The following is a 15,721-nucleotide window of genomic DNA, read 5'->3' on the forward strand; positions in this document are numbered from 1 at the left end:
ACGGCATCCCCAGCCGCGTCCTCAAAGCATGCGCAGACCAGCTTGCTGGTGTGTATACGGACATATTCAATCAATTCTTATCCCAGTCTGCTGTTCCCTCATGCTTCAAGAGGGCCACCACTGTTCCTGTTCCCAAGAAAGCTAAGGTAACGACTACCGCCCCGTAGCACTCACTTCCGTCATCATGAAGTGCTTTGAGAGACTAGTCAAGGACCATATCACCTCCACCCTACCTGACACCCTAGACCCACTCCAATTTGCACACCGCCTCACGGAGGTGAGGGCCCTTGGAGTGTGGTGTCAGGAAAATAACCTCACACTCAATGTCAACAAAACAAAAGAGATGATCGTGGACTTCAGGAAACAGCAGAGGGACCCCCCTATCCACATCGACGGGACAGTAGTGGAGAGGGTAATACGTTTTAAGTTCCTCGGTGTACACATTCACGGACAAACTGAATTGGCCAACATACTGACCCAACTCCAGCTCACTTTAATAATGGAAAAATATCACCAGCCACTTTAAACAATGCCACTTAATATAATGTTTACATACCCTACATTACTCATCACATATGTATATGTATTACTGTGCTCTATATCATCTACTGCATCTTACCATCTTTATGTAATACATGTATCACTAGCCACTTTAAACTATGCCACTTTTATGTTTACATACCCTACATTACTCATCTCATATGTATATACTGTACTCGATACCATCTACTGCATCTTGCATGACTTGTTTGTTCACCTGCTGGAACTAAATAATGGGTAGTTTGAAAAACGGAACATTGTAAATTAGAACTTTCAAATCAATACAATGTAAGAAATATGCAAACAAATATATGTGAATTAGTATATAGGGCAAAACAGTCTAATAAACTATACAAACCATTTCAACAAAATAAGTTGTATTGAGTATTTTGCAGTTAAACATTGCATTTAAAATGTTTTTCAAAACCTTACATACAAACCCTTTATTTTATTTTATTATTCCTAACTAAAATGTACAGATATTGAGCTTTGTCATTTTGTTAGTTTGATCCAAGGTTCTACACAAATAAACCATTGAATTGTCACCTCCTTGGATGAAATTCCTCCACTCAGTGGCATAGTTAGTGGAGTACCCCAGATCAATCCTTTGAACAAAAAACAATTTTCGAAAGAATGTTGAAGACTCCAAAAACTACAGTGAGTATCGTCAGCTGAACCACCATGTGATGTCATGGCCTGCAAACAGGTGAATATGCACAGCCTAAACAGCAGCTTTCACACTTTCACATTTGAACAGTGGTGCTCTGTGCAGAGCTACCAGGGTTAACTGTCGAGCCAGACACTCAAAGACATTGGCAGAACGCTGAGTCGAAGGTAGCCCAAATATACACCGTTTTCCTCTCAAACCTCGTCTTGTTTGGCTGCTGGCAAGCAATGCCAGCCGGGCTGAAATCTGTACACAGTGTACATACAGTGGCATCTCTACTAGCACTCCTCATGCCCTCACTGTGTCTACCTTGGCACTTTACACGTTTGATGGAAAAAGTGACACATTGTAGCTGACAAGTCAAGAGCCAGACAACATATTTATACATCTTAATTAGCAATAATGAGGGGTGCTATCTGCCAACATCTGATGCCAGTGTTGCCAAGCGTTGACTGTGACTGCCTGTTGTTTGCTTGTTACCACAGTAAATGTTAGATTCATTTACCAGAATAAAATGATTGGAATGTTTAGGCTTCTTTGTTTCTCTGTATAAATTGTACATCTACATTATTTTATTCTGTGGAAATGAAAAACGTCCACAGACTTGATGTGCTCGTAAGGTATGTAAACAGTTTGAACTGAGGGAGAAAAAGACTTAGTTGTAACTTGCCTCGTATTTACACAGGATTATGAATTGGCTTAAATTATGATTTATATCGCTCTTGGATTTGACATATCACACATATTTTGTTTCAGCAGACCGGTTACGACATGGCGGGGAGCCACGTTACTCTCAAGACATTTCCTCAGAGATCTCTATGATTTGAGGCCATGTTTTGATGTAAAGCATGTTCCCGATTTTCCAACGGTGATAACTTTCAGCTCTGCAGAGAAACAAGTTCTAACGACAGTTATGGAAACGAGGACAGCGTGGATTTGCTGTAAAAATACAGCCACCCCAGTGACATGTGAATTTATGTCTGGGTAATTCCCCACTAGAGTCATTTGGCTGGTACATCTGCAGCTTAGCAGCATTCCAGCAGAGCTTCCCTGCCCTGTGAAGTCAGTGAGATGACTGATTGATTGTATTACTCCCAGTTTAGCTTGTGTTTACACTGAACTGAGCAAGCAATAAAAGTTCAAATGCAAACTACCTGCGAGCAACCTGCGAGCATAAGTCCGCTGCGAGACTCACAAACCCGTGTTGATTATGTTAACCATTACTAGTATGTTGGGACCTTGATCGGTCTGGCTGTGCAACGTGAATAAACATCATACAGATTCCACCCATCTAATTAACCTGACAGAGGTTAGAAGTGATGAAGTGTCACTTCTGTCACATGTAGAACATTGGTTAACTCATCTTCAGTGTTGACCTGCTGTCTGAGAGATCATGAGTACCCCTAATGAAAATCCTGGTCAACAATGAGATCATTACCTTCTAGTTTGCACTCAAACTGGCTTTCCTACTGTGTTTCACACTAATATAATCCCTCCCAAGGGCCTTTGTGGTGCCAATTACAGGATATAAATGACTAAACACTACAGCCTGTAGTCTCCTCATTGAGCCAGCTCGTGTTTCATAGCTTTTGGATGATAAGTCTAATCAGGCACATGCTGGTCAGACAGTGCTATTAAGGAGAGAAGTCGCTCACCAGCTTGCTGAAGGATGTTTTTTTTCCGGACACCTCCGGAATGGTAGTGAGTAATCTGTTTCGCCACAACAGTTACACAATGATAGGAGCATGGATCTGGGACGCTGCTGCTGTCAAGGTGTGGTGGAGCAGCCTTTCCATGGCTTCTGACAGGATGGATAGCCATAAAGAAAGTCAAAAGGCCCAGCTGAAACGTGACACACTGACCACCGAGGCTGGAGAGACTCAGTCCTAGGCAGGTGCTTTTCTTGCTCCATTGTTCCTAAGGGCTCTAACTTTTAATAATTATTTCTCGATGATACGCATATTGCCAAGAAATTGTGTGATATCTGCTCAATTTGTTATGAAAAAAGGAAGGGTAAATTGCAAGTAGCATAGAAATTAAACCCATGTCACTTTCTCATTGAATACTGTGCATTCTCTAACAGTTATGTCAGGATATCTACAGTAAGATCCTAAGGGAATACAAGTCAATGTGTGTACATTTTTAGATTTAAAGATGTTAAATACTCATTACTTCAGCATGACCCTGTTACAGAGAGACATGGTTACAGGGTATCATCTGGCTTTGTTCACCTGATCCTAGACGTGTGACAGCGATCAGAGGCAGAAAAGGCTCGGGTCTTGCCTGAAGTGTGCGGAACATAAGTTGCCGCGGCCGGGGGCCTCTGACCAAAAATTATTACTTTTTAAAATTATAATTATGTTTTTAGGAACTCAGTCATGTTCAGAGTTAGTATTGTATAATACGCAAGGTGGAATTTAGAAATTTGGTTGTGCATCAGCAGTTTTTCTCTCACTGACAGGCACTCAATTAGCCCATGTCAACTAAAAATGTTTTGATTGGTAAGTTAGTCTAATCTAAACTTTGTAATAATCATGGTCAAATTACCGACTGTGCACGCAGGGCATGGGCTCAGGGGCCCTGACGTCCAGGGGGCCCCCATTGATTTTGTTAGTCACTCACACTCAGATATCATATTAACATGACAAGTCAATGCAAAATAAGTATGGAATTGCAGGAAATTAGCTTTTAAATGACAAAGGTTTTTCTCCACCCCATGGAAAAATATGTAAAATTGCAGGGAATTAGCTGTAAAACCTTTTTGTCTCTGCTCCACGATACAATTATTAAAATTGCAGGACGTTGGTTATAAAATTGCTAAATGTTCTCTCCGCCCCTTATTTGTTTTGTACAAAACGTGCTTTAAAACGGAAACATTTTCTCTATGCCCCATGGCTAAACATGTGTAATTGAAAAGAATTCCAATGTCAAGTAGGGGGCCACTAAAATGTTTTGACCCCCCAAACCAGGTCACGTTTAGGGCATCCAAAAGGCTAGGGCCGGCCCTGGTGACACATTTGACACCTGATATCTCTTGAACACCTATTCAGATTAGCCAACTATCTTTTGTAAGGAGCCATGGAGGCTCCATAGCGGGCGGGATTGACCTTGACATCTGGCTACTGTTCATCTACCTTGTCTGGGTCAGCAGCCCAAATATAGGTCTACATTCTCCCTCAAAAGCACCTAATCCAACAAGTAAATTTCACCTCAGGAATTATTCATACCCCTTGACTTATTCCACATGTGTTGTGTTATAGCCTGAATTCAAAACGGTTTAAAAATACATTTTTCTCACCCATCTACAACACTGTACCCCATAATGACAAAGTGAAAACAATGAAAACAATGTTTGCCAATTTATTGAAAATGAAATACAGAAAAGTCTAATTTACGTAAGTATTCACACCCCTGAGTCAATACTTTGCAGAAGAACCTTTGACAGCGATTACAGCTGGGAGTCTTTATTTTATTTTCAAAATTATTAGCTTTATAAAATTTGTTGTTGATCATTGCTAGACAACCATTTTCTGGTATTGCCATACATTTCCATGTAGATTTAAGTGAAAACTGTAACTTGGCCACCCTGTCTTCTTGGTAAGAAACTCTAGTGTAGATTTGGCCTTGTGTTTTAGGTTATTGTCCTGATGAAAGATCAGCTCATTTCCCAGTATCTGGTGGAAGGCAGACAATCAGATTTCCTCTAGGATTTTGCCTGTGCTTATTTCCAATCGGTTTATTTTTTTTATCCTGAAAAACTCCCCAGTCCTTAATGATTACAAGCATACCCATGACATGATGCAGCCACCACTATGCTTGAAAATATGGAGAGTGGTACTCAGTAATGTGTTGTATTGGATTTGCCCCAAACATAACCCTTTGTATTCAGGACAAAAAGTTAATTGCTTTGCCAAATTTATTGCACTATTACTTTAGTGTCTTGTTTTATTCTGCACAGGCTTCCTTCTTTTCACTCTGTCATTTAGGTTAGTATTGTGGAGTAACTACAATGTTGTTGATCCATCCTAAGTTTTCTCCAATCACAGCCACTAAACTCTGTAACTGTTTTAAAGTCACCATTGGCCTCTCTGAAATCCCTGAGTGGTTTTCTTCCTCTCTGGCAACTGAGTTAGGAAGGACGCATGTATCTTTGTAGTGACGGTGTATTGATACAGCATCCATAGTGTAATAAATTACTTCACCATGCTCAAAGGGATATTTAGTGGCTGTTCCTTTTCTTTTTGCCCATCTACCTCATAACCTCCCTGGTCTTTGTGGTTGAATCTGTGCTTGAAATTCCATGCTCAACTGAGGGACCTTACAGGTAACTGCATGTGGGGTACAGAGACGAGGTAGTCATTAATAAAAATCATGTTCAAAACTATTATTGCACACAGTGTCTCTGCAATTTATGTGACTTGTAAAGCAAATGTTTACTCCTGAACTTATTTAGGCTTGCCATAACAAAGAGGTTGAATAATTACTAACTGAAGACATTTCAGCATTACATTTTTTATTAATTTGTAAAAATGTCTAAAAACATAATCCACTTTGACATTATGGGGTATTGTGTGTAGGCCATTGACCCCCCAAAAAATCTAAATTTAATCCATTTTAAATTCAGGCTGTAAAACAACAAAATGTGGGAAAAGTCAAGGAGTGTGAAGACTACGTGTCTTCGTGATTGCAGGGGGCACTCCCCATTCATCGACTCGTACGGGGTGATATTGATCCACGACCCATCCATTTTTAAAGGGGAGCGCAGGTGACCTGTATGTGGCCCCACTCTGGCACGGGTCCTTCACACCGTGCTTTAATATACACTAATAGAATGATCTAACAGGCTTTCATTTTTTGGAAGTGTCCAGGCGTCACGTGCCATCCAAAGCATGGCCTATGTAAAACTATCTTCTGATGAATATTGGTAGCAGTGAGTGTTTCAATTAGCTCCTCATTAGATCAGATGACACCTCACACATACTGTAAGGACCATTTAATCATATGAAGTGACATTTTGGTTCACCAATGATTATGACATATGAAACAGACTACCAAATGATGCGGCAATTCAAAAGTTAATAGCAACAAACACATATCAATGACTTTGAGGTTGCCTTGACAGAGGGTGTAAAACGCATAACTGAACTAAATTAAATTAACCAAAAGCAGTATATAAACTAGCCACACCACACACTCAGTAACTTGGGATATGTTAGCAGTTGAACATTCATATAATAAGTGTTAAGAGGTGTGAATGAACAGTTTATTCACAGTTCATAGTCCCCAGTCTGAGTAAATCCCATCTCAGAAAGATTGTTGGTAATGGTTTCCATCAGAGTATCGTAATTATTACAGCATGATAAAAACATATTTGTAAAATATAATAAGCCATTCAGCAGACGCTTTTATCCAAAGGGACTTACAGTCACGCATGCATACATTTTACGTATGGGTGGTCCAGAAAATCAAACCTATTACCCTGGCATTATAAGAGCCATGCTCTACCAACTGAGGTGCAAAGAGCTGATTATATTTTTGTTCAGTGTACAAACAAACACAAAATGTAAAAGTGTTGGTCCCATGTTTCATGAGCTGAAATTAAAGATCCCAGAAATGTTTCATACGCACAAAAAGCTTATTTCTCTCAAAGTTTGTGCACAAATCTGTTTGCATCCCTGTTAGTGAGCATTTATCCTATGCCAAGATAATCCATATCAAGGAGCTGTATCAAGGAGCTGATTAAACAGCATGTTCATTACACAGGTGCACCTTGTGCTGGGGACAATAAAAGGTCACTCTAAAATGTGAAGTTTTGTCACACAACACAATGCCACAGATGTCTCAAGTTGAGGGAGCATGCAATTGGCATGCAGACTGCAGGAATGTCTACCAGAGCTGTTGTCAGAGAATTTAAATGTTAATTTCTCTACCATAAGCCACCTCCAACGTTGTTTCAGACAATTTGGCAGTACGTCCAACTGGCCTCACAACTGCAGACCATGTGTATGGCGTCGTGTGTGCGAGTAGTTTGCTAATGTCAATGTTGTGAACATGGTGGCGGTGGGGTTATGGTATGGGCAGGCATAAGCTATGGACAACGAACACAATTGCATTTTATTGATGGCAATTTGAATGCACAAAAATAAAAATACGAGATCCTGAGGCCCATTTCTTTTAAGGTATCTGTGACCAGTCATGTGAAATACATAGATTAGGTCCTAATTAATACATTTCAATTGGCTGACTTCATCGTATGAAGTGTAATTTAGTAACATCTTTGAAATTGTTGCATGTTACGTTTATATTTTTGTTCAGTATAGATACATAATTTGTGTGTATATATATATATATATATATTGGAGTCAACATTGGCCCGCGTCCCTGTGAATCGCTCTCGACACCTTGTAGAATCCATGGCCTGACGTCAGTCGAGAGCAATTCACAGGGACGCGGGCCAATGTTGACTCCAATGCTCCCCACAGTTGTGTCAAGTTGGCTGGGTGTCCTTTGGTGGTGATACACAAAGGATAGTGTTTAAAAGCACCAAAATCTTCCATCTTGCCAATTCACCCCCTGAATGGCACAAATACACAATCCACGTCTGTATTGTCTCAAGGATTAAAAATCCTTCTTTAACCTGTCCCCTCCTGTTCATCTACACTGATTGAAGTGGATTTAATGAGTGACATCAATAAGGGATTAGAGCTTTCACCTGGTCAGCATATATATATATATATTTGCCTTTGTTCAAAGCAGCAATAATATGTTATTTGTTAAAAGCTTTTGGAGATTGCTGGTTTGCTTTAGTTGCCTCTGACCAAATATGTTAGAACTGTTCCTATTGTTAAATACTTGTACGTACTTGAGCAGGTCAAAATTTCTTTCCACAGATCGCAAATGATTTTCGCTGTTTTACAAAATAACATTTTTGTTGAATGCCACAATCAAAACATGTATTCACGGCGTGCAAGGATAATTTTATAAAATGTTTTACCCTAAAAACCTGGTAACAAGTTTTTGATGTAATAGGGTCCTTTATCTGCCTCCTGTTCTTAATTCTATTGAGCGTGAACAGCTCTATTGGACAGACTAAACTGTAGTCTTTGGTTTTAACCTGACAGCTGTCTGAGAGCTGGGATGTAGTCCTACTGTCTTTGGGTGCTGGCCGGGGTGACAGAAGAGGGGTCATGTTTTAACTTGCTATTTGGAAAGGTGAAACGAAACCTGCCCACAAAAGCACCAGGTTATAAACAGCACAAGTGTTGCTTGTCCTGAATGATTTCATACCCACTTCTTATACGCATAAGCAAATGAGAGGCAAAGTTTAACGAGCAATCTTGCCACTCACAATTGTCTCACTATGGCACTCGTTTTTTCCAGGGAAGGCATGTGAATTTCTCTGGAACAAAAACAGCCACTCAACGGTAGGCACAGAAAGTTGGACAAGAAATCCAACATAGTTCAAGGAATACCTATGTGAGAATGCTGTTCATCGACTTCAGCTCAGCATTTAACACCATAGTACCCTCCAAACTCTTCATCAAGCTCGAGACCCTGGGTCTCGACCCCGCCCTGTGCAACTGGATACTGGACTTCCTGACGGGCCACCCCCAGGTGGTGAGGGTAGGTAACAACATCTCCACCCCGCTGATCCTCAACACTGGGGACCCACAAGAGTGCGTTCTGAGCCCTCTCCTGTACTCCCTTGTTCACCCACGACTGCGTGGCCATGCACGCCTCCAACTCAATCATCAAGTTTGCAGACGACACTACAGTGGTAGGCTTGATTACCAACAACGACGAGACGGCCTACAGGGAGGAGGTGAGGGCCCTCGGAGTGTGGTGTCAGGAAAATAACCTCACACTCAACGTCAACAAAACAAAGGAGATGATCATGGACTTCAGGAAACAGCAGAGGGAGCACCCCCCTATCCACATCGACGGGACAGTAGTGGAGAGAGTAGTAAGTTTCAAGTTCTTCGGCGGACACATCACGGACAAACTGAATTGGTCCACCCACACAGACAGCGTTGTGAAGAAGGCGCAGCAGCGCCTCTTCAACCTCAGGAGGCTGAAGAAATTTGGCTTGTCACCAAAAGTACTCACAAACTTCTACAGATGCACAATCGAGAGCATCCTGTCGGGCTGTATCACCACCTGGTACGGCAACTGCTCCGCCCACAACCGTAAGGCTCTCCAGAGGGTAGTGAGGTCTGCACAACACATCACCGGGGGCAAACTACCAGCCCTCCAGGACACCTACACCACCCGATGTCACAGGAAGGCCATAAAGATCATCAAGGACAACAACCACCCGAGCCACTGCCTGTTCACCCCGCTATCATCCAGAAGGCGAAGTCAGTATAGGTGCATCAAAGCAGGGACCGAGAGACTGAAAAACAGCTTCCATCTCAAGGCCATCAGACTGTTAAAACAGCCACCATTAACATTGAGTGGCTGCTGCCAACATACTGTCTCAACTCCAGTCACTTTAATAATGTAAAAATTGATGAAATAATGTATCACTAGCCACTTTAAACAATGCCACTTATGTTTTACTCATCTCATATGTATATACTGTACTCTATATCATCTACTGCATCTTGCCATCTTGATGTAATACATGTATCACTAGCCACTTTAAACAATGGCACTTTTATATGTTTACATACGTACATTACTCATCTCATATGTATATACTGTACTTGATACCATCTACTGCATCTTTCCTATGCCGTTCTGTACCATCACTCATTTTTATGTACATATTCATTCCTTTACACTTGTGTGTATAAGGTAGTTGTGAAATTGTTAGGTTAGATTACTTGTTGGTTATTACTGCATCAGAACTAGAAGCACAAGCATTTCGCTACACTCGCATTAACATATGCTAACCATGTGTATGTGACAAATAAAATTGGATTTGATTTAATCATGAAATCTGAGTAATGCATTGTATACTGAAATGTGTATTAGGACTATTAATACAGGAATGAAATGTAAGGGAAATGACTTTCCTTTTTATTCAATGGACTGGTGATTACAATATATGTACAGTCTGAAAGTATTCAGACCCCTTGACTTTTTCCACATTTTGTTACGTTACGGCCTTATTCGAAAATTGATTAAATAATTGTTCTCACCAATCGACACACAATACCCCATAATGACAAAGGGAAAACAGAGTTTTCAAAAGTTTTGCACATTTATTTCAAATAAATAGAAATGCCTTGTTTACATAAGTATTCTGACCCTTTGCTAAAAAGACATTGAGCTCAGGTGCATCCTGTTTCCATTGATTATCTTTGAGATGTTTCTACAACTTGATTGGAGTTCATCAGAGGTAAATTCAAATGATTGGACATAATTTAGAAAGGCACAAACCTGTCAATAGAAAAGGTCCCTTTCAACAGGATAACGAACCTAAGCACACAGCCAATATGACGCAGGAGTGGCTTTGGGACAAGTCTCTGAATGTCCTTGAGTGCCGAGCCAGAACTCGGACCCGATCTAACATCTCTGGAGAGACCTGAAAATAGCTGTGCAGCAACACACCCCACCCAACCTGACAGGGCTCGAGAGGATCTGCAGAGAAGAATGGGAGAAACTCCACAAATACAGGTGTGCCAAGCTTGTAGCGTCATACCCAAGACTTGAGGCTGTAATTGCAGCCAAAGGTGTTTCAACAAAGTACTGAGTATAGGGTCTGAATAATTATGTAAATGTGATTTCTTTTTTTTTATACATTTGATAAAATGTCTAAAAACCTTTTTTTTCTTTATGGGGTATTGTGTGTAGATTGATGGAGGGGGAATAAAAAAAAATCTATTTTAGAATAAGGCTGTAATGTAACAAAATGTGGAAAAAGGGGTCTGAATACGGTCTGAATACTTTCCAAATTCACTGTACTTTTGCAATGATTTGTTTCTGTATTTTGTTTGTGCCTATATACAGAAAAAGCACATTGTATTATAAATAATCATGAAAATAAGCAATATTAAATTAATTAAAACAACCATTTCTTTTAAAAGAAGTACAGTGTATTTATTGAAAAGAGCAATGCGATCATCTGGTTTGTGGCTTCCAATTTTGTTATCCAATGGATCACTGACAATTCCTAAAAAAAATTCTACTCTAAGACATTCATGTAAGTACATCCATGCCACATGCCAAAATTGTTTAAGTAGTTAGGAAGCAACCAGCTTTTGGTGGGACAGTGTGTGAGAGAGACGGACAATAAACATACAGTTTACACAAAGCTTTCGAAAGCAGTCATGTCAAGCAGCACCATTCTTCGCTTTTTACATAATCTACATTGTTGTCCACAAAATTATACCTTGTATACCAACATAGACATGACATTCATTTTTTTTCTTCTCAGTATCACAATCAACAGTTTTCCAAACAAACCAATACTTTCCCTCAACCCCAGAGGCCCGCTCATCCCGATATACATACTTTTGCATAAAGTGTGAAAAATTGTATTGTCTTGTGGAAACTTATACCCACCTTCGTGAACTGCAGCTAAGGTTAAAGAAATGCATAAGGAAAAGTTTAGTACCATTGCCATCATACAGAGAAGAGGTGTTGTACAATAATCCTGCTTGTATTATTGTACAATCTCGAATATGATCAAATACTGTTCTTTTTTCATTTATATATGATATGAGCAACTGTGATGGCTCTCTAAACAGACAGTGACAAAATTGTATGAAGCCGTATTGTAAAAATAACTGACATGCAATTTCAGATGCAAGCTAACTGCAGAGTTAATGAATACTTATGAGTGCTAAGTAAAAGTACAAATATGTGCTATGGAATTAACTCATGGAGAAAAGGTTACAATCTTAGCTGTATATCAACACAATGAAGGGATTTTAAATACTACACAATGCTAAACTGAAACAGTGATTGTGGGCTTGAAACTGGTATTATAGTTGTTTGTAAGCGTAACAGCCTTCATAGAGCTCAGTGCTTTCGATGATGCGGTCTCCATGGAGATCTCTCAAAGTAGCCACTCATTGCTCATTGGAGCAAGTGTATTAGTTCTGCTATAATGTTGCTGTAAAAATTCAAAAAATAAAAATGTACCTTTGATTTTACAGCGCAACACACAAACATCTGTTGTTATTCGTTAGCATGTGTTTACGCCATCTTATTCTGGATAAAGTAATTTCTGTTGCATCAAAACACATTCAAAGTGAAATACAAACAGCTGAATAATATATATGTACATGAAGTCCTTTTGAATTATGGTAAAAACAGTAGCTGAATATATGGTCTGCAGAAAGGTCACATTTTAAAACATGAGGAAGAAATGTTGCTCAACTATAATCAGTATAATGAACAAGGGCACACTTTAGAGCCTACATTCAATAGAGGAAGATTTAGGTAAAGATTGAGAAGAAAAAAAATTGGGGAGGGAAAGCTTTTTTCAAAAATAAATGTATTATATTAAACACAAAAAGTGTGTCTCAGTGATGCTTGCTAGGACAAGCTTTATAAAAAGGCAGCTTTTGCATTTTGTGGAATACCATTAAATTCTCTTTGTCCTAGTTAACTGTGACTGAATTGGGAGGATTTTGCAGTAAACTGTGTTTGTTACTTAAGAAAAAAAAAAAGAAGCAATGAGATAGCCCTTTTTAAAATGTAGAGTGAGTCACCCAAACAGTTCTGAAATTGAAGCCTCTGGCGGTTTTGAACTTCCGAAAAGGAATGTTGTAAAATTCTGTTGTAAAAAATGTTCACTTAGGGCTGTATCCTGACTTTATATGTGGACATTCAGTAACTTTACCATATTTTACCAAAAAATTAGAATGTAAAAGTTTACCAAATAAAAAAAATGCAGGAAAAAGCAACAAAAATGGTCTAAAATGTGTGACTATGCAACTCAGTGTGGTCAATGTTTTAGACTTCTGAGGAATCAATAGTTCACAACAGGGCTCACAATACAATTAGTACACAACTTTGTAACATTAATCCTATTGATCTAAAATACCAAGCATATAACACTGTAAATGGCACAACATTCTACAAAAACAAAAATGTGACAAAAATGTAAACCTTTCTGCTAATTAGGTGAGACATGTTTGTCATCACTGGCATTTGCGCTAGGAAAAGAAGTACATATTGAGGGAAAATATTTAAGTAACAGAGTAATAGTTTTACCTACTTACAGTAATAAAGTAATAACTAAGTAGTAGTAACCTTTTTGAAAAGCATTACAGTGTATGGAAATATTAAATAAAAGTAGACTCAGAAATATGACACCATACAGAGCGGGGCAACTGCCTGCTTAAAGCATACATTGATACTTGACAGTAAAGGTAACAGCAGAATATGTGTATACTATGCAGAACAGACATTGTATGTGTTATGAAGCGATATACCACGGTGACACAAATGATTAAATTGAGGGCGGTTTGTTTTTTGACAAGCTGATAGTGTTTGTTATGTTGTCATAGTACTATTTACGATAACATATTTCATAACAGAGTTGGCCTACATTGATTGTAAAACTGTCATGATATGTTATATATTTGTCCTTGCTTTGGACAGTATGAGGGATGTATGACAAATTATTCAGTAAAACATGAATGTCATAAATTATCACAGATAAATTGTAATAAACAGGTTTAACTCGAGCCCTTGTTACAATCTGTACTGATAGTTTGGTTTTCTGGATGTGTTAAGTTAGTACACAGTGTATTACTAGTAAAAATATAACCAATAGCCTTTGTGGAGAGCGATTAGTCAAGAGCACTTTGATCTGTCAATGGGCAGTGTAACATTTGAACGAAATCAATACATTAAAATCAGCCTGCAAATGCATTGCTATGTAGCTAGGTACCTTGATTAGATTTCCTTCAAATAGTTAAAAAAAAAACAATTCAAGCAAGAATCAGTAAATCTAAAATATAACAAAAATTGAACCACTTCTACCTAATGGAATCATATTTTCTCTCTGTTGACAGTAGAACGGATGTCATTCAGACGTCTTCCACTTGAGTACACAATATAATGATTCAAAGTGTAAACAAATTTGTGGACACCAATAGAATATTAAACATGTTGCTAAATTATGATTGCACTTCATCTTTCTGTCTGTGTAAAGCCATACAAGTAGAGTAAAGTGAGAATAACTTGACCAATGGTTTATACACATTTCTGTATGACAATGTATGGGCCTACACTTAATGCAAATGAAGGTCATACAATGCGCTTGATCCTAAAAACAAAACGATAGTCATCAAGAGTCACTGAAAGATCTAAAATAACAAACCCAAAAAGCAATGAATTCAGAGTTGATATGCTGGACAATGGTAGCTCTTTGAATGAATTAACTTTGGTGTAAATATTAGGGAGGCTTCAATAGCAGTGTCTTTAGTTTGCCTCCACTCAATTACATTCTGCACCTGCACGATGCCCAGACATTCCATATCATCAGAATTGACCAAAGAATACAGTGTTGACATATTTTTTTGTTTTCACTGCAAGGTCACAAAATTGGAATGCAGTATCACATTGTTTTCGGATGTGTGTTTGGAAATGCATGCCTTGAGTAAAAAATAAAAAAAAATCTGTAGTACCTACCCTCATAAGAGTACCTTTAAATAATATATTTTTGTACTATGATGGCAAATGTCAACAGATACTGTAGGTCCAAACCATTCTAATGCCAAAAAGCTCACATCAGTCACAGACAGGCAACAACAGCATGTTCATACCTGCATATCAGTATATCAACACAATCTTGTATTGCAGTAAGTGCAGTGCCGGGCTGATTGGCAGAGTGTAGAGTTTGTGTCATAATCCTGCGTCTTGGTCTGAAGTGTAAACACAGTCATTAAATGCTCTGCAGTACTCAACCACTTGACCACTGCCAACAGCACACGACTGCCTCTGGAGCATCTGGTAAACATATACTTGACTACATTCACATTATAAGAGCATCTGGGTTGAATACCGCATCAAGCGGCCATATTTGTTATGGCTATATGTTGGTTCACGCTTTCATGTCAGACCTATTAAAAATTGCAAACCCTATTCAATTGACCCTTCACTAAGCCTGACCGCAGAATGGGGCAATCAATCAAAGCACTCCAATGGATAGAAAGTGTTGTCAAGACCGACCCCTCGGACAAGCTCACGTTTTAAAGCATGGAAGCCATTGAGGGCATTGCAAAAAGTGAGTTTATCCAAAAACAAAATGTTTAAATGGCTAAATGATTGAAGAGTGCACCAGGAGAGCTTGCTTCTGTGATTCCTGAAACACAGAGACTGTTGGTATATTTTTTTGATTCCGAAAAACTACTTTTGTTACATTGTTTGCTAGCTCAGCTGGTTATTAGTACATCACTGGGACCGTGCTCCCGCCCATCCAGGTCATCTACTCGAAACGGTGCCTGAGGAAGGCCTGCAGCATCATCAAGGACCCCACACACGAGTGGTTCACCCCTTCACCGTCGGGGAGGCAGTATTGGAGCATGAGGTCTGATAACAACAGGCTCAGAG

Source organism: Oncorhynchus kisutch, linkage group LG11 (assembly GCF_002021735.2).
Source record: "Oncorhynchus kisutch isolate 150728-3 linkage group LG11, Okis_V2, whole genome shotgun sequence".
Classification (NCBI taxonomy): Eukaryota; Metazoa; Chordata; class Actinopteri; order Salmoniformes; family Salmonidae; genus Oncorhynchus; species Oncorhynchus kisutch.